The 20,584-nt window shown below is 34.1% G+C and overlaps 1 protein-coding gene across 3 annotated transcripts in view; it reads right to left on the bottom strand.

Moving 5' to 3' along the window:
* The window catches only part of LOC128868709 (protein Atossa), a 251,576-nt gene that overhangs the window by 70,559 nt on the left and 160,433 nt on the right, over nucleotides 1-20,584 (bottom strand). For all 3 annotated transcript variants that reach the window (XM_054111129.1, XM_054111130.1, XM_054111131.1), the window contains one exon: nucleotides 19,100-19,165. The gene's annotated coding sequence lies outside the window, so the exon portion shown is untranslated. The remainder of the gene's footprint in view (nucleotides 1-19,099; nucleotides 19,166-20,584) is intronic.

Raw genomic sequence — 20,584 nt, 5'->3', positions numbered from 1 at the left:
GTTGTGACCCTTTTGTATTTAGGGTGCGATATGTTTTGGGAAATGATTTTCAAAAATCGTTTTCTCATATATTTATTTCATATAATATAAGCCGAAAATTTTCATATTTTCGCTTCACTTTGTAAATATCTGGAAAACTTTTGATTTTAATGAAACTTGAAGCAGGAACCAAAGATGGCTAATTTCATTACCTTTAATTAAATATGTCACTCGTTTTTATCAGTTAACGGATTTGTGATCTAGATTTTTTTCTACACGTGTATTTTCGGACTCAGCGAACTATTTGGTTAATTTGACTTCAAACTAGTGTTCAACTAGTCGACAATCGTGGACAACTCTCAATGCAAAACACACAGAATCTCTGCTAAGCCAAAATAAGCGTCGTCCTAGTACGCCGATTTCTGTTATAACCGGGCACAGCCTAATAGGCTGTCCAGACGAGATTTACTATTCTATGTAGAAAATTTATTTTATTTATTAGAAAATCTCAGCTCGGTAGAAATCAGAGACCTTCTAAAGGCTCTGAACTGTTCACATTGGTTTTAGGAAAAATAAGGACATGTTCCACACGCGAAATCAAAATGGGATATGAGCCTGAGTGTGTCACTTAATGGACAACCGCCACAACCTAACCTAAAATTTAAGCAAATTTTAATTTTTCTTCATTTCCTATGATAGTCGGTGGCATCGTTACCAAAACTATCGGGATTTATATCCGGGCAAGGACTACTACTTCAGCGGCATTCCTCAAATAACAACAAAAACGATCATTTTTTTCTCAAACACTAGTACACTGCCATTTATTTAAAAATCAAACGCATTTTAAAAGTTTGAGTTTCATGAGTTTCAGGCATGTGATACTATGTTAGTATTATCAGCCTTATCGTGAATTCTATATGAAAAATAAATTTTAATACGAATTGTATTGTATAGCAATTTATGGAAATATTTGCTCACATGATACGATAAGGCCGATTATTTGCAAAGATAGTTTAAAAACTTTTCCTAAAATAGACATTATAAATTTATCTGACATTTCCGCTTCGTTGTGCCTTTTCTTTAAAATGTAAAACTACATTCATATGTACATACGGATTTCCAAGTAGACATTCAAGGATAATTCTAAGCCAAACACACTTCATATCGCTTGCCTTCGCCTACGAGCTGATAATGTCATAAGGACACGCCCTTGATAGCTGAACTAGCTACCCAACCAGTACCTTTCACTGTCATCCATCACACACACATACACCTCCCCATCCACGCGACCGCCTCGTTGAAGGACATACACGCGCTGAGTGACCTTGAAGTATTTTTTTCTCTTTTTCTTCTCTTTATTTGTTCGTAAAAATGCATAGGGCGATTATTTTTGTAGGCTCATTGTGCACACCTTGCACTTTGGGGCGCATTTTTTTATTATTGACTTTTATTGTTAAACTGCTGCAGTAAGCACAGCAATAGAAAGAAAGTGTGGGGAAAAGTGGCGCAGAGAAAAAGTGGAAAAGTAAAGCAAAGAAATATGAAAAAATGGAAACACCCGCATTATTATTATATTTTTTATGAAAAAGCAAACAAGCAGAAGTGCGCTTATAATTAAAAATGAGGTAAACAGTGGAATTATTAAGAAACAATGAGTGCATGTGTGCATGTAAATGTGCATCCATACATACATATATCGATAATGAATATGTTGCACATGTCAGCCCAACCCTACTCATGGTCAATCGTTAAAAAAGTAAAAAATTATATTAAAAAAAAGGTAAAGGAAAAGCAAAAACGGCAGCCAATGTCTGCTTCCGCCAATGTTGCACGTTTAACCGACGCATTCATCGGCTGCAGTCATGTTTGCGCAAATAGTGCATACGCAAGCATTGAGCTTTCAAGTGCATATTTTAGCATGCGGTTAATATTAAATGGGAAATAAAATAATAAATAAATAAATAAACACAAATGTATGCAGATAAACACCTGTGCATACAAGGTGGCGCAAAATTAATCATCCAATTTTGTTTTGATCAACTTTTTACTAACTAAAAAATTTGATTCTGAGTGGTGAAAATCTTTATTTTGATCTTTACGCGCTCCATTGCCTGTTTGTTTGTATAGTGCACTTGTCTAGTCTAAAAGTGTCAAATATACAATGTAACCTCTTTTAGATGGAAACTTCCCTTGAGCCGGCATTTTTTCCTATACAAATTACCGTCTCATGAGTGGACATCTCTTTTTGGCGGACATCTTTTCGACTGACGCTAAGTGCGCACTCAAGGGAGGTTTCACTGTATGCATATAAGAGCAGTAATTCTATTCACAGTCCTATATCTGTTTGAATGTATAACCCACATGTAGAATACGAAACTAGTCAGAAAAAAAACTAGTCTGCAACTAGAATTGAAAAAGTACGAAATTGAAGTAGTACGAAAAACACCAGATTTGTAGCGATTACAAAACTTTATTTGACTTCAACCTCATAATTCATTGACATGACCATTAAATTGAGTGCATATTCAATTAAGAATATTTTAAGTATTTCGCCCTATGCTCTACACAGGAATAAAAGAATCAAATATACTTATATATATGTATATGGTCGCTTTGCCAACAAAAACATATTTAATATTATTGGAAAAGATAAAAAAAAAAATTTTATTAACTGTACCATAAATCTTTGGCTTTTGATAACCTGCAGTGAAAACTGCTTTGATTTAATCTTCGGAATGATACCAATTTTGAAGTATTTATGTATTGCTTTTTCCTTTCTATCAATATGTAGAACATTTAAGACTAATAAATATTTAATAATATTTAATTTAATCTAATATTTTAAATTATATTATAAATATAATTGGCGCTTACACCCATTTTGGGCGTTTGACCGAGCTCCTCCTCCTATTTGTGGTGTGCGACTTGATTATGTTCCACAAATAATTATAGAATGGCAAATATATTATATTAAATTATACTTAATAAGAAGGTTGCTATTGTGTATTCATGAATTTATTTTATTTTTTAGTTACCCTTTGAAACTTAAATAAGTGGTTTTGGCCCAGAATTGGACTAGTATTTTTTTGTCTATTTTGAACGAATATGAGACTGGTTGTATATTTCTGATAGAAATTCGAAAATTGACATCTCGTAGAACATTGCCATGTAAAGAATACCATTTGCTTGCATCAAAAAAAATACAGTTGCTTGACTAGTTGGATCTGCGACACATACACCCATACATTTGACTACAGTGTAGTTAACTCACGTAGCATACCTGCTCGTTGCCTCACGCACTCGCCGCTCACACACTTTATGCTATTTTTTTCGATCAATCTACCTGCTGTTTATCTGTACATTTATTTGTTTCATGTTTTACACGTTTTTTTTCTGCGAAGGTAACTATGTACGTGCAAAGTTCAAACCACTTCCGTGCAGGTACTGCAGTATATTTTTTCTTATTCCCTTCCCACATCAACACTTGCTGGCATAATACATCATCGCCGTAGTTGCAGTGGAGCTGATGACTATTACCTTCAATTGTACCAATAACCCACACACTTATTTATAGCCAAATGCATCATTTGTGTGTTTGTAAGCGCGAGTTAAAGGGTAATAGCGACTTATATAAAAGTAAAAAGAAGTTTCTCAGTTTCAGCTTAGTCATATAATGATCAACAAAAACAATTATTATTCGCATAGAAATAAAGTGTTGTTTTATATGTATGTATGGCGGTATATCGCTATTTTTAAACCTGAATATGGATGGTGCAACGCAAGTTTTCCAAAATATTTCATATACACTTACTTTGATCCTTAAGGTAATTTCTTACTCGAGTGGGTTAATAAGTGCCGGAAAATTAGAGCAAATGTGATTGCCTCATCCAACCCAATCGGGCTTATCGTGAATTCCATGTGAACAAATTGTTCTCATAAACGTTAGAGCGACAATGGACCTAGCTAGGTCATAGCCATGTACAATTTGCCAGTTTCTTATGCTGAAAAGGGAAGCTCAGCGAACTAGTCATTGCTCTAAATTGACAAGAAGCAAAGTGGTGCAATACGAGTGAGTTTCCCTACAAGGCGCTGACGTAGAACTTTAAGTAAGATAAAAAAAAGAGCTTTTCAAAAGCATGAAAAGTGGAAGAGTGCATTTAACAAAGTAATTATTTTTCGAAATAAAAGTCAAAACTGTCACACTCACACACTTTGCTATCTCATTGAAAGTCTAAAGAGCTTAGCTTTATCACTTTGCATATTTTTTCTATTCAACGCCTCTGGCATTAACAGCAACGACTTCTTATTTGTAGTTCAAGGTTAGCTTTGTTGCAGTGGGAATAAGCGCCCATAAAAAAAGCATAGTACATACGTACATACATATATGCATAATACGTTCTGCTGAGATATATGTACATACCAATGTATCTGCATGTGATTCCCAATTCTAATTCACTCTCATAATAATTGTGTTTCCAACATTACTTACATAAATATTTTGGAATAAGCGAAATTATTTCATATCCCAAAATATTTATTTATAGTCAACTTGCGCACCAAACCAAGGCCAACTGGTGCCATTCACATTGATTGCGACTATGCTCCCAGCAATTATGATGATGAGGCAGCAGGGAGAGCTGCTAATACACTTTCAAAATGGAACTTAATTATGCCGATGACCGTTAATTTGTATGTGATTCGCAAGTCGGAGTTGCCAGCACAAGACTACACAAATGCATGTAAGATTTTTCTCTGAAAATTTATACGAACTGTGGTGTATGGCATGCAGTCGGAGAAAAAGTTGTGAAAAAAATGTTTTTAAAAAATATCTGATTGGCAATTATTTTTCATATTATTAGCAAATACTTGCCCTAAGCGCTATGAATTCGTAACCCACCATATACAAATTTAGATTCTTTCAGGTTTTACTGTTTTTATTCAAAATAGGGCTCTTAAAAAAAATACATGTAGGTAAAATTCGCCAAACAGGCAATGCCGAGATATAAATATTGAAGGTTGTTCAGCAGCACTTTGCACTACAACAGCTATACTCTCTCAACAAAGTTCTGCCAGTTCTTTTCCTTTTCTCGACAGAATTAGTTTCTTGGAATTTCTTCACCATTCTTTGAATTGTCAGCAACGAATTTTGGGATATGTTTTTCTTGAAGATCGACACTCTTCATAATAAATTTCAATCATTCTAACGCATTAAATTGTACATCTGTCTACTTGACAAATGTCAAAGCTGACATAAAAAAGGTACCGTCCAGAAATTATTCACTACTGACATCTAGGCGTCACTTTTGAAAGACTCTTTATACACATACATCATACAACATGCAAATACAGAAATAAGTACAGTCATTATAAAATACATAAAAGAACAAAATTTCAAAAATTTAAATTTTAATGAAGTTATCAAGCATTGAAAGACAAAAATCATGAAGGCGAAAAAACCATTATTTAAAAGAATATGTAAGAAATATTGCACTTTTGAAACATAAAGCAAAAAGTGGGCGACAAACAAATTAACAAAAATAACTTAGAAAATTAGTTTTTTTCCGTAAAATATCACAAATTAAAGAGATCAAAATTCAATTATCTTCTTCTCCTCATTCGGGAAGTTGAAAATTCATTGTCCCCCCACGCAGCCTCGAGCTCGCTTATTCTTTACTTTTGACTTTTTCTTGCTGAAAAAACAGTATTACAATAAAATGTATTAGCTTAAACACCAACCTTGCACTAACTAACTTTAATATTTACCCTTCTCATTCTTATTTTTCTGTCTCTCTTATTTGAATATAATTTCCTGCATTTATTTAAATTAATTGTTTCTGGCAGCCCACCATTTCGTCCATCAGCTGTTCATTAGCATAGAGATTAACAGCGCTGGCAAGCACTTACATGACTTTTTGGGCGCACTCTCACATAAAATGAGAGAGTTTCGCATCTAGTCATCTATGCCCAAGATTTCGTTACATATACAGTGTCGGACAAAACATATTGGACTGATACCTATTAGTGAAGCTATTTCTTTTTACTCTTGCAAATATTATTTTAAATAAGAAAAAATATCACAGAAATGAAAAGCAACCAGTTGTTATGTGAAAACATAAAAAATATTCTCTAAGATAAGACTGTTGCATTATTTGCGAAAAAGGCAAACATATACAATATCAAGTGCGATAAAACATATTGGACTCGTCTCAGTTTATCGAAGTAGGCGACCAAAATTCCGTTATTTTTTTGCTACTGTACAAGCCATGTATACTAAGATATTTTTTTTTATTGTGATCAATGTGAGCGTTGGAATAAGAGTCAATAGTAGTTTCCTATTGAAAATTCTATAATGCTGTCCTTTTATTAAAAAAACGTGCTAATGGCGGGAAAAAAACATTCAGTTCAATTGAAAAAACTAATTATAAACGACTACAAGCTCGGTTTATCGCAAAAGGATATTTGTCAAAAGTTCGCAATGAAAAAATCAACAGTTAGTTTCATTACAAAAAAATTCCCAGAAACTGGAAGTGTTGAAACTCTTCACCGTGGAGGACGACCCAAAGGTACTATACAGCACGAAGACTCGAAAACATTGATAGAATTTAAGAAAAAACCAGAGAAGTCGGCAGCAAGTATAGTTAAAGAGCTGAGCTTAAAGATTAGCAGCCGAACTGTACAACGCAGAGCATCTGTAGGTGGACTGAACAGTTATAGAGCAGCAAAAAAGCTATTTATTTCCAAAAAAATTCGGCTAAAGCGGTTGAAATTCGCTCGGGAGCACATTAACTGGTCATTGAAACGACCAACCTGAAATACTCAGTCGGAATGAGAAGAGTTCGCCGGCCAAAAAATAAACGTTTAGATCCTCGATACTGCAAAGGTACGGTTAAGCATGGCGGAGGTGGTATTATGGTGTGGGGTTGTTTTTCCATTTAATAGATGGAATTATGGATAGGTTTGTATACCAAAATATACTAGAGAGCGTGATGCTTCCCCATGATGAGTGGAATAAGCCACTTTCGTGGTCGTTCCAACAAGATAACGATCCAAAGCACACCCCGAAGTTGGTAGCAAATTGGATCGCATGGGAAAAAATCAATGTGCTCGAGTGGTCAGCACAATCTCCGGACCTCAATCCAATTGAGTACTTTTGGGAGATACTCAATAGGATAGAAAGGCAAGGAGTAAATGGGGACAAAAAGAAGATATTTGAAGCTGCCAAACAAGCCTGGTTGAATATTCCACTCGACGTTATCAACAATCTAATAGCTTCCATGCCAAAAAGATGTAGTGAAGTTATAAAAAATAATGGTTATGCTATAAAATATTAGTTAATTATTGTTGTATTGTTCCAATATGTTTTGTCGCTCTGAATATCGCATATGCTTTGTTTTGAGTGCATATAATTTTATGAAGTAAACTATTTGTTAAGTTTTTTTTTATGCTTTCAAGAAATAAATAGTTCGTCTTAATTTCTGGATATTTAATTTATATTTAAAATAAGATTTCACGTTAGGAAAATGTACATACATCGAAGTATGAATGCGTTCAATATGTTTTGTCCGACACTGCAGATGTTTTAAACTTTGCTCAAAACTTTTGCTTCCAAGTAAACATTTTTTTATATATTTATATATTTTTTTCAATATGTGAATGCAGTGTTGAAATATGGTAGCGCAAAATTAATAATCCATCAACTTCAAAGAATTCTAATGAAGACAGTGGACAGCCAATAGCAGCTCAAGGTTAAGCAGCTAGCGTTTTTGCCCTCCTCTTCATCTCAGCATGCCTGTTTTGCTTTTCGTTAGGCCCTTTTTTGTTTGCTTTTGCCACAAAAGCAATTTTGATTTTCAAATTTTAGCATTCTTCGCTCGTACCGTCAGTAAAAGCAAACAAAATATCACTGTAAGTGTGTGTGTATTAGATGTAAACTTGTTAGAAACTGCGTCAAATAAAACATTTCATGTAGGCGAAGTCTCACACCAACACATACACTTACATGTACTGTGCGATCTCTGTCATTATCGTTGTGTTTGGCTTGCCTGTCTCGTCGATCAGCTGTTAGAGCGACGCGCTCACTGCGCTGCCTGTATCTGTCCATATACTCGCTATCAAAGCTTCTACTTTTACTGCTTTGTTTGCTTCTCTATTGTTTGTTGCTTATTTTTTATTACCCGTTTAGTGGGTTTGGTTCTTTCTCCTACCCACCCCCCCGCTATTCCGTCGCCTGTTATTCTATTCTAACTGGCTGTCACTTGCGTTGCGCAGTCATTAAATAGAAGAAAAACAGGCATACCGCTGCTACAGCTGTGTGGGACTGACGTTGCCCTAACAGCTGATCGCCACGGGCACACAGAAATATTTAGTACCCTCATTTGTTTTTGCATACCTGTATACGTATGTATGTACGCATATGTATATACAAAAAGCTACAAATTCAGCACATCCAATGTGGGAGAATGCATTTGTATAATCGATATTTGCTGGCAAAATATATTTCACGTTTTACTATAGATTTTTGGTACACACGATTAGCTTGGGGCTATTACATTTAAAATGCGCGATTTTTTCTTATTATATTTTCTTCTGGGCTGACAGGCTCAGCTCAAAACAGAAACCCTCAACCCTCTTAATGACTACACAGTGTATAAAAATATTTATTTTTGCTTCCTTGATTCAGCCAATAATTCATGGATTTTTATTTCGTTCATATCCGGAAACCAGCGATAAAGTCTGAAATACCTAGCTTTAGAATTTTAATGATATCTTGGGTATGTTTTCTCATTATCGGTCTACAACCTTATCGGTCTTCACTTTCTAACGTGAAATGAACCATAAAACGTAGTGAAACGAAAAAAAACACTTTCGACCCATGAAACAAACTTTAAAATGTTTGTTTATAAAAAAAAGGAATTTCTATAATTTCTCAAATTTATTCATTCTTATTTTGCCAGAAAAACAAACTTCGGCCTAATTCACAAAAGACCTGACAAAGAGAAAGAAGCTAACTCACTCTCGCAAAGACACTCTCAGTCATAAGTATTTTGCGTAAGGGAACTCTGTTCCAGCAAATCCTATAAAAACTGCAAATTTGTCCAGTAGAGAAACAAAACAAACAAAACTAATGTATTGTAAAAAGCTGCAAGATAATTAGATGTAGTCAAGATGTCAAAATGTAATGTGTAATAATTATCATTATTTAGTCAAAATACTCCGCAACTTCTGATTTGATCTATTGTGCTTGACTGAGGGTATATAATTAAGACTTCTGATGAATCTGAGCACCTGCTCAGGTTTTTTGTTCCATATAACTAGTGAACTTACAGTCGCACCACTTAGAAGTGTACGTCGTCTTCGTCTCGCAAGAGCTGCATATTAGCAAAGAATATAACCTGAAGATCCATTCACCAGTTGATAAAAACGGCAGACGCTTGTTTCTACAAATTATAGTTCCCTGAAATACGAATTTAAGAATCTATTTGATGCTCTTCTCGAGGTAAGAATAAACTATTTTGAATGCCACTGTCTTGGACTTTTCGTTCAGTGTCGCGTGAATCCTCTGTTTTTAAGTCAACTTTAGCGAGTCTACAAAAGGATTCTGGTCCGTGGAATAACTCTAATTAAGAAGAATCTTAACAGGGGAGCCTGATTTAGAGGCTTCAAAAAATCGATTTTATTGTTTTTGCATAAATGTCTTCCCAAACTATACAAGAATGGGTCTCAAAATTTTAGAAGCAAATTCAAAATATTTTCGCAGTTACAGAAGAAATTGTGAGCAAGCGTCGAGCAGGTTACGAGCGGATTTTTTATATATTGTACAAAAACTTTGACGCGCGATTTCTCGGTTTTTTATTTTTACGATTTTTCCTAATTGGCGAGAAAGATAGGGAAAAAATTAAACGACCTATCGAAACGAGATAACATTGATTGTATTCGGAATTAAATTCTCTTCTACTTGAACCTAAAAAACCCTAAGAAAGTTATGATTAACGCACTTTTTAAACAATCTAAAATGAATTTGTTTTTCCGAAAAAAATGAATTTTTGTTTTAATTAGCGAAAAATTGTTGAATTTCCCACTTTTTGTTTAATTTTCTTGGTTTAACTAGAAGTTATACTATACTAAAATAAAAATTTGTTTGGGTTTTTGGTTTCAGATGAAAATTGCGACCTGCATCTTTCCCGTCGCACGACACATGCCACACACGAGGCGCCTCGGCAAAATGTTTGTACCAAGCAAAATATGACATATATTTTAATGAAAAACTGTTGAGAAGACTGCTGAAATATATAACAATAACACCTGAAAGTTTCGTTTCAATCGAATATTTCTTTCCTTCCCAAAAAAATCCACGAAAAAATTGATTTTTTGAAGCCTCTAAAGTAGGCTCCCCCCTTAAGAAAAAAAGGAGCCCGAAGAGAATTTAGAATCGAATCGTCATTCAAATGGTGAGCTTTTTTTCGATCTATTCTGTTACTCTGTGAATTTTTTATCGATGTTAAAATGCAAAATGTACAAAACTTTACATAGGCAAGCTCACGCGGTGATATGATTTAAAATTTATTTAAAAATCGGTTACAACTAATTCGCCCAAGGAGTGCATAGCTTTGTTGTCGAGAAAAATTTAGCCAAAACATAGTTTTCTTGACGCATAACACAATAATTTTACAACTAATTTCAAATAATATTTAGACACTTGTCAGGTATCTAGGCAGGTCTGGCATAGAATGGACGGAAACAGAACAAGGACCACGTTTCCACGACAGTCGGTTCTACGTTACCGAAACGACTCGGATTTATATCCGGCCAAGGACTGTTACTCCAGAAGCATTCCCCGTATTTAAGTATGGGGAATGTTTATGCTGCTACAACAACAATAACAACAAGATCTTCCTTACCAATCTCGACAGACCTTTCCGGTTAAAGCCACCAGGAAACTATCTAATCGGAACACATGGGGAAACATATGGAGTTTCTTTCTAATGACTTCCGTCGCAGCTGAAGGAACAAAGTGGAGGTGGAAAGCATTGACACTGATATCTTAAACTCTCACTTCTTTGAAAATGTGGCAAAGTTAGAATCCGCAACAACCCACAAAATTTGCTCATTTATTAGAAAAACGTAATGTTTAAATTGAGGATTTGAAAAGGAACTTATAGAAGCTGAAATAGTTCTATCACAATGGGCCTAGGAGGACTCTCTACACTCTTATGGAGAGTGGCAACCCCATTCAATGGTAAGTGTGGTATTATCGTATATCCGAAAGTTTTTAACGGTTAAATGTTCAGAGGGCTTGACATCACAATTATTTTAACTGTAAAAAAATACAAAATTAAGCTCCATAAATATGGCGACCTCGGTAGTCTAGCGTAAGTACACTAGCCTGCCATCTCAGAGGTTGTGGGTTCAAATCCCACGTAAAGCACGGTCCTGGCACCTTCCACATTTACTGAGTCTTGTCGAGGCCCTATGCTCCCGAGAGGAGTGAACAAGGAAAACAAAATATGTTCTTAGCCATTTGAGCTATACGACATAGCGAATTTTTGAATTGTTTATACAAGGTGGCGCTTAATTAATCATGAAATTAAATTTTTGAATACAATTTTTACTAAATGAAAAAAAAACCGATTTTGAGTGATTCTAATCCTTATTTTGACGTTTACGCGCTTCATTGCTTGCCGGTTTATATACTACAGCTGTCTAGTTCTAAAGTATCAAATATATAATATAATTGATGTACGACGCCATTTGCAAAAAGTATAAATCTTACAAGAGGGTGATTAATTTTGTGCCACCTTGTATGTGGAAGAGACAATTATTTAGATACTAAAATTAAATGAAAATCATGTGATACTACGTCTTAGATATTATTATATCCCATTTTATCTTTCCTAACCAATAAAGTAGGCTCTGCTAACTGAGCCGTTAAACTATTCCTACTTAGAAGCGCTCTTTAACGATATTGCTTTCCTCAAGATAGATACATTTGCAAGATCTGAAACTGCGGCTTACAAAACGCAAAAAAACAAAAACAAAACATATGCAACTATGCACTTCGATCATCTCAATTAATTACCTTATCGAAGCAGATAAAAAATTGCATTACAAATTCACAACATTTTAAAGCCACTTTAAACGCGAAACTCCAATTCGCTCTGCAAAAAAATGCTGAAAGTTAAATGACAGATAAATATTGTACAATATTAAAAGCTTAGTGGCGCGTGTTGCATTTGATATAAATTATATGACAATGTCGAGGCGACCTTCACACACAAAAAAAGCAAACACGCAAATGCAACAAAACGTGTTTCAAAAGGTTAAACGAGAAAAACAAATATTTCCATGGAACAAGAGCAATGAATGTTTCCAAAGGCGATTAACAATTCTCACAGTGTAACGACGAAGCGATGTAATGAATGTGAGAATTGAGCGCTGAAAATTCATACACTTTGATGCACATACATACATACATATAAATGCGTAATAAAAGTAATACTTAGCATGAATGTATAATAAGTTGTAATGATTTGAGTTGCCTTTGAACGAATTAACCGAATTAACTGTGGTTTGCGTACTCAAATACCGAGTACTTGAACAATTGTAAGTATGATTTGCTACGCTGTCTGTCTATACTGCTCATGTGCAGCATTTTATATATTTAAAGGGTTTTCCAATAACAGGTGTTATTTAGATTAGATTAGACATGATTAACAATTTTTTATGGCCGGAATTGGATGGTATTGATCTGGACTACGTTTATTTGCAACAAGACGGCGCTACGTGCCACACAAGCAACGAAACCATTAATCTTTTACGGGAAAAGTTTCCGGACCGTGTTATCTCTCGAAGAGGTGATAACAATTGGCCACCGAGATCTTGTGATTTAACACCTTGTGACTTTTTTCTTTGCGGCCACGTGAAAGAGATGGTCTACGCCAACAGCCCAGGGTCGATTTAAAACCTCAAAGGTGGAGTTCGTGAGGCTATCGAGGACATAGGGCAGCCACTTTGCCTTTCAGTTATGGAAAATTTCATTAAAAGGATATGTAATCATGGTCGTGGTGGTTATTTGCCTGATATTATTTTCCACTTTTAACGGCATACCTTCCTCTTTATAATGAAATAAACATCCGATCATTTATATTAAAAAATAGCTTTTTTTTTAATATCAAAATAACACCTCTTATTGGAAAACCCTTATATACATCAAATGTGTGCTTTGTAAGTATACTTATAAGTACCTATGTGTAAAAGTGATTGCATTTTTCCGATTACACAATGGAAGTTTATCTAAATCGCATACCTATTTAGACAGACGTCTACTGTTGGTTACTTTTGCTGCTCATTTGTTGTTATACTGCCAGCCAATGTACGCGGGCGTTAAGAAAATTTTGTAAATATCTCGTCTGACTATTTGTAAGATAAATTGTAGTTCTTCATTGAATTTCGTATTTTTTATGCATACACAGACAACTTTTATTTTTCTTCACATGTAGATATGTATGCCTGTTTAAACTCTACTCATGTAGTTGTGTGCAAGTGTGTGCCAATTCTGTCAAATGATTTATGCCTTATGTGGAGATACGCCACTAACTGGGTGTATTGGCCCTACCAGAGCAGTGTAGACGACCTTCGCACAAGCTTAAGAATAGAACAAAAGAGAACACCAAAAATGAGCAAAATCCGAAAAGGTACAACAGGAAATTCTTTGGCACATGCAAAGAAATCAATACATATGTACATGTGGATATACTAATGTATGTATGTATGTATGTCTGTATGTATGTAAGTATACATGTACCCGTATATGCATGATGTGAGTGTTGATTTCAATTTCGAGAAACGAGTGTTTGCTGATGAGATTGTTAATGAATGATATAAATTAGCCATTCCATATATCAATTTAATTAAATTGAATAGACCATTGAGGGGTTTTATTAATACAAGAATAAAATAAATAAAACCATTGCCAAATGAATGCAAAAAGTACACAAAATCAGATAAAAATAAAGAGTACAAGAAGGTGGAAAAAATAAATCTTAATTAAATATAACAAAATAAAAAAATATGCATACATATAAAAGAATAAAAAATAATTGAAAAAATTAAACAATACTTGAATATAAAATAAAATAAAACAAACTAAAATAAAATAAGTTTTATTTATTTGAATAAAGTAGAAGAAAAAATAAATGCAGCGAAAATAAAGCATAACAAAATAAAACGAAAAAAGAAAAAAAATATAAAAAAATAAATATAAAATAAATTCATCAATTCCTTTTGTTTCGAGTAGAACATAGGATCTCAAAATAAATTAAGTCAATTCAAATAATATTAAATCAAATAGAATTATATAAAATAAAATAAAACAAAACAAATAAAATAATACGAAATAAAGTAAAAGAAATAAACAATAAATAAATACATAAAAAGAAACAAAATAAAATGAAGAAATAAGTAAAATAATACATATGAAATGTAGTAAAAAAATAAAATCAATGAAACAACTAACTTAAATTGAATAACGCAAAAGCAACATCCAATGAGGCGTCACTTGAAGTGTTTGAGAGAAAGATTTTGCAGAAAATTGTTGGACCTGTGCACCCTGGCGACGGCGAATATCGCAGGCGATGGAACGATGAAGTGTATGAGCTTTATAACGCCATAGACATAGCACTGCGAATAAAGATCCAGCGGCTGCGTTGGCTGGGTTATGTCGTCTGAATATAAATAAACGCTGTGGCTCTTGAACAATGACTTTGCATGTAGCCAGATCTTATAAAAAATAGTTTTAAAGCCTTGTAAAAGTAAAAATGTCTCAGACGAAGGATTTTAAGAGTTCTAAAAAAACCATAGAATACTCGCGAGAGTTTGCCTTGATTATTTTCCTAAATACATATATTCTTCTGCAATATTAGGTAGGTAGGCAGGTATAGTGTTTGTCGGTTGACACACCTAGGCCTGTTGTAGGCTGTCCCCTCCCCTCTACATTGTCCTCATTGAACCAACCTGTAGCTTTAATATATCTAACAAGACTTGTTATTTTTATATTGGCTACTTCTACCAATTTATTCAGGGAACTTTTTCCACCCGCATAGAAAGTGTTCTGTAGTCTCTTATTCTTCAATGTCGTTACAGCTTTTGCAATAGTCGTTATAGGGCGCTAAAACACCATATGTCATGATAGGCCATACCACTGCTGTATATAGCCAGTGTACTGTTCTTGGGGTTAGATCCCATTTTGCCCCCACAATTCTTTTGCATGTATAGGATGATGTGGCTGATTTTTTTAGTCTATCATTAATCGTTTGTTTCCACGAGAGCTTCCTATCTAATACTAGTTCGCCTCTTCCCCAATTGGCAGTGTGATTCCCTCAAAGGTAGGGGGGTTTAGAACAGGTATCCTGTATTTCCTGGTGAACATGATTAGTTCTGCTTTGTTGGGATAAGCATTCTGCATTATGTTGCAGAGGGTATCTGGGAATTTCCCTCTTATTAATATTGCAACATCGTCTGTGTAGTTCACTACGTGTAACCTCCTTTCCTCTAGATTCTTTAACAATTGAATCATTGCAAGAATCTACAGCAGAGGAAAAAGGACACCGCTCTGAGGGGTGCCCTCTTGACGGATCTGCGTATCGTCGGGAGGCCCAACGTCGAAATTACGAACCTGCCTGTCTGCAGTGCTAAAATCGTTGCTAATTTATACATATGTATGTAGAGGGTGCTCCCTAGCAGCGGACTTTAGAATGGAAAAGAGCGTACTACACCATATATAACATGGAATTAGAACAACACTTCCGAAGACGATAAAAGTAGCGCACAATTAAAAGAAAGTAATGTTTTAAGGATTGATTGTGTTCGGACAATCTGAAAGTGCTGTCGATCACAATACCAAAGTACCTAAAGCATTCGCCATTTCAATGTTGAAACAATTTGCACTTTATTTGTGGTTGGAATTGTAAGTAACCTCAGAGATGTTGAAAAGACAATTGTTTCTATGGAGACAGTGTCTTCTACAACCTAAAGAATGAAAAATAATATCTGCTTTTAGTGGATCCTTCTTCGGTAAAATTAAAAAAAAAAAAAAAACATAGGCTTTGTTTTCCCGCTAATAATCAGTTTATGTATGTTCTGCAAACCAAATGCTCATTAGTTGTACATCATGATTCATCTCAACTACCAGCTCAAAGTTATAATAAGTGCTATAGTTGATTGGACACATCATCCGCAAAAGCGGTAACCTTACCCACGAAGGTAGTGAGTGAGAAAATCGATCTTATATATATTAAAAATAGTATAGGACTAAGAACAGAGCTTTTGTAGGTCACCTAGGTGAATAGACCTAATAGCACTGAGCTTACCAGACATTTTGACTTTTTGAGCTATTTTCGATAAACAAGATTTGAACCAAATGTGAATAAATAACCGAAATCCCAAGGCGTATAGCTTTTCTGCAAAAATTTGTCTATCGATCATATCAAATGCCTTTGTGATATAACAAATAAGGCATAATTCTTAGCAGAGTAAACTTTAAATATTTGGAAGCTTATGTTTGTATATGTATACGTATTACACATAGTTGTAGTTGTAACATGTGTATGTAGCTTAAGTACTCCATGCGCCAGAGCATAAGAATTTCTATGCTACGCCCTAATGCCTCTGACCACAAAACAAAAAAAGCAAAAAAGCAACAAAAAAACAACAATAGTTAAACCGAATACTAAATAAAAGCAAACATAATAAGAAAACTGAAAAACATTTGAACACGAACGCGTGCGCGCGGCAATGAGGAAATTGCCAAGTTTTTATTAAAGCTACTGGGCGCTTGTGGCATTACGTCATTTAATTGGCAGCAGTGAATGAGCCAACAACAACGCGCGCATCCCGAACTATTCTCCTCCTCGCTCACACACACACACACACACACACACACATCAATTTGTATAATGTATATATGTAAGTACCAATGTATATAAATTTATCACGCCCTCATAACGTGCCCTCCACAACGAATACTAAATGCGGAGTAGAACACAAAGTTTGCATGCGCCTTAGTTCTATTTTGTTTTATAAACAAAAAGCAACAAAAATAAAAGAGAAATCAGCTGTGAACCTTACATACAGTACGCATGAATGAATGGAAATATATATAAAAATACGACATATTATATAAATAAATACATACAAACATAGATATTTAATGAAAGAGAACTAAATCAACAGCCGTGAATGTCTTTTTTGGCAGCAATACCAAAAGCCAAAGAAAGCTCAATAAAAATATATTTTTAAGGTGAAATTTACACATATCCTCATATGTTCATATGTATGTATGTATATACTGCATATGAATGTAAGTAAATAAATATCGTAAATTCATCATTTATGAAATTCATCATCATATGCGTGTAATATTAAGGTATGTACAGTGAGTCAATAAAGTTTAAGTACACACATCAGTCAGATAAAAAAATTCATATGTTTCATTCAATTTACATAAAAATTTATTAGAGCTTGTATATTTCACATTGTAAATAAAGTAAGGAACATAAAATCATTCTTTTCAATTCATTACATACTAGCTTTAAAAAATAATAAACAAAAAACTTTGCACTATCGTGATTTCACATAAAAAAAGTTTAAGTACACTTTATAAATAATATAAAAAAAGAACAAAAACAAAAAACGTGGAATAAATTAATATTTTGTTGGTCCTCCACCTGCATCGATAACAGCTTGTAAGCGTCTACGCATGCTTCTCACTAACCGTTTAGAGTCATTTTCTGCGATTTTGCCCCACTCCTCTGATAACGCATTTTTAAGCGATCCCTTTGAGGTTATATTATGTTTCCGAATTCTTTTTTCTAACAAATCCCAGACATGTTTAATGGGATTTAGGTCCGATGATTGTGGGGGAGTATGCAGTTGTTTGCAGTTGTAAAGGAGCCATTCCTTAACTAAATATGACGTGTGCTTGGGGTCGTTATCCTGCTGAAAATGAAATGTATTTTCATCGAGCCCCAATTGCGTTGCACTTTGCTTAAGGTTGCTGCGTAAAATGCTTAGATATGAATGCTTATCCATAGTAGTTTCAATAAAGACCATTTTACCCACACCAGCTGCCGCCATACACCACCAAATCATTATGTTACCGCCACCGTGTTTGACAGTCGGTATTAAATTTTTTATCTGCATCTCCTCATTAGGCTTTCTCCATACTTTTGTCGCTCCATCCGGTCCATAAATATTATATTTAGATTAATCGCTAAATAATACGTTATCCCAAAAGGAATCTGGCTTTTCTAAGTGCTCCTTTGCAAAATCCAAACGTTTTTTTTATTAATAGATGATATTAGAGGTTTTCTACGTGGAACTCTTTCATTGTAACCTGCTTTATGAAGTACATTTCTAATGGCCTGAGAATTGACGCTTGTTGCAGTTCCTTGTAGCAATTCATCACGTATTTTTGGAGCAGATTTTTTGGGATCAGCTTTGATGGCATTCAAAATATATCTCTCTTCCCGTTCGGAAATTTTTTTTGGGCGACCAGAACGTGGTTTTTTTTACACATTTCCATTGCTGTTGTGAAAGTTAATAATATTTTGTACGCTAGAATGTGTTTTTCCAACAATTCTTCCAATTTCACGCAATGATTTTTTTTCCAAATACAATTTGATGATCAGTTTTCTTATTTCCATCGATATTTCTTTACCTTTTCCCATTTCGTCCACTTTGAACTAGCGCCTGTATCCAAATGTACAAATTATCAATAATAAAATGCTTCAAACGCATTTCTACACTTGTTTGCTAAAACCCAAACAAATTTAAATCCGTTATTTTTACAAAAACAACAACGCAACAATACATATTTGCGTGTTGTACTTAAACTTTTTTTGCGTAATTTTAGCGCTCATTGGGGTTATTTTACGTATGCATCTAAAATGTATAACGGGAACAACAAAAAAACCGGTTTTCATGACAACAATGTACTCTTTTAATGATACAAAGATATTGCATAAAGTTTTTTTTACATAACTATGATAATTCTTAGTGTTTGAAAGAAATAACAAGGTGTACTTAAACTTTATTGACTCACTGTATGTATGTAGGTCTCGCTTACCCGTTAGATGTTGTTAATGCAAAACGCCATGTTGTATGGAAATTTGCTCCAAAATTATAAATAAAACTGCAACGAGAAGAAGAAATCAAATAAATTCATTTTCATTCATTAGCGCGAAGTGTGAAAAATCAAATATTGCATTGAAAATCGATTAATGCAGAAATACAGTTATAGTTAAAATAGTGTAAGCAAATGGATTTTAGCGTTTCTACTAAATCAACTCGTAGATATGAGAAAATTTTCTAATTTTTGGGGTTTCTTATACTCCCAAGTTGTCAAAACCTAGACACATTTGACAAGTGAACGAAAAACACGGAATTTAGGATTTCAAAAATTACAACAGTAGTTGAGAAAGAGATATTTGAGCAGAGGCTTCATTTTATCAGAGGTTTATTTTTTTTAGTAGTCCTTTATTTTTTGACCCACTCAGTGATAACTGTCTAAAGGCCTTAAATCTTATTATCAGAAAAGGGGGTTTTTGGAAACATCAATTGAATTCAGGCTTATACTTTAATTTTTTTATGAAATTAAGTACTTTGAAAGGAGTCATGCTCCCTATTTTAGATGTAATTATATGTAACTATTACTTATGGTCTGAAGAGCCCATCTTACCAAGTCGATATCTATAACTTAATACTTGTCAAGCAACCTCTTAGAGTTGTTAGACCCTCTTAGTGACCTTCAAATCTACATCGGGACCAGCGCTGCGAACGGCAAGCTAAGGTGTCGATGTATGTATGTTTGCATGTATTTGTAGATTAGATATGTCGAAGAATGACTACATACGTAACCCCTAGGTGTTGTTTGATTTCATTTTAATTCAAAAACCAGACTCTTTGCCATTAAACCTTTTTGCACAGAACCCATCGAAATATTACGCCAATATAAAAGCCTATTGGTTCAGAACCTTTGCAATTTTCTAAAAGCCATTTATTTTTCTTGAAAACTTTGCTTATTTTAAGGGGACAGATACCTGTAAAATTTCGAAAAAAAATTTTTTGTTTCATAAAATGGTAATCCTTTAAGATATGTGAAAAAATGTTTAGACCGTAAATTTAAGTATTTCTTATATTATAGATCGCCAACCGTGACGACTCTATTCTTTCATTGAATTTTCATGTATCCAAACTTTATACGCGTTTTTCTCAAAACTATATTTTTCGAATTGACGTAACGATAACTCGAAAAGTTATTGACCGCTCTCCCTGAAATTTTGCACACATCTTTTTTATGATATCACTATCACTGTGATATCACTATTCTATGTAAATTTACAAGTTTGGAAAATTGTTCGAAAAAATAATTTTTTCGAAGCAAAAATAGTAGGAAAATTCGACCCAAAATTCATTTTTTTTAAGCATTTTATTCCGCGATTGGCCGTTTGCAGGTATCTGTCCCCTTAAACAATAAATTATCGTTTTTCCACTAGAAAATTAGGGTGTAAGTTTTTAGAAAATGCCAATTTGTTAATTTTCAAAATAAAAA

This window comes from Anastrepha ludens, chromosome 6, assembly GCF_028408465.1.
Source record: "Anastrepha ludens isolate Willacy chromosome 6, idAnaLude1.1, whole genome shotgun sequence".
Taxonomy (NCBI): domain Eukaryota; kingdom Metazoa; phylum Arthropoda; class Insecta; order Diptera; family Tephritidae; genus Anastrepha; species Anastrepha ludens.
This window is presented reverse-complemented; position numbering and strand designations above follow the sequence as displayed.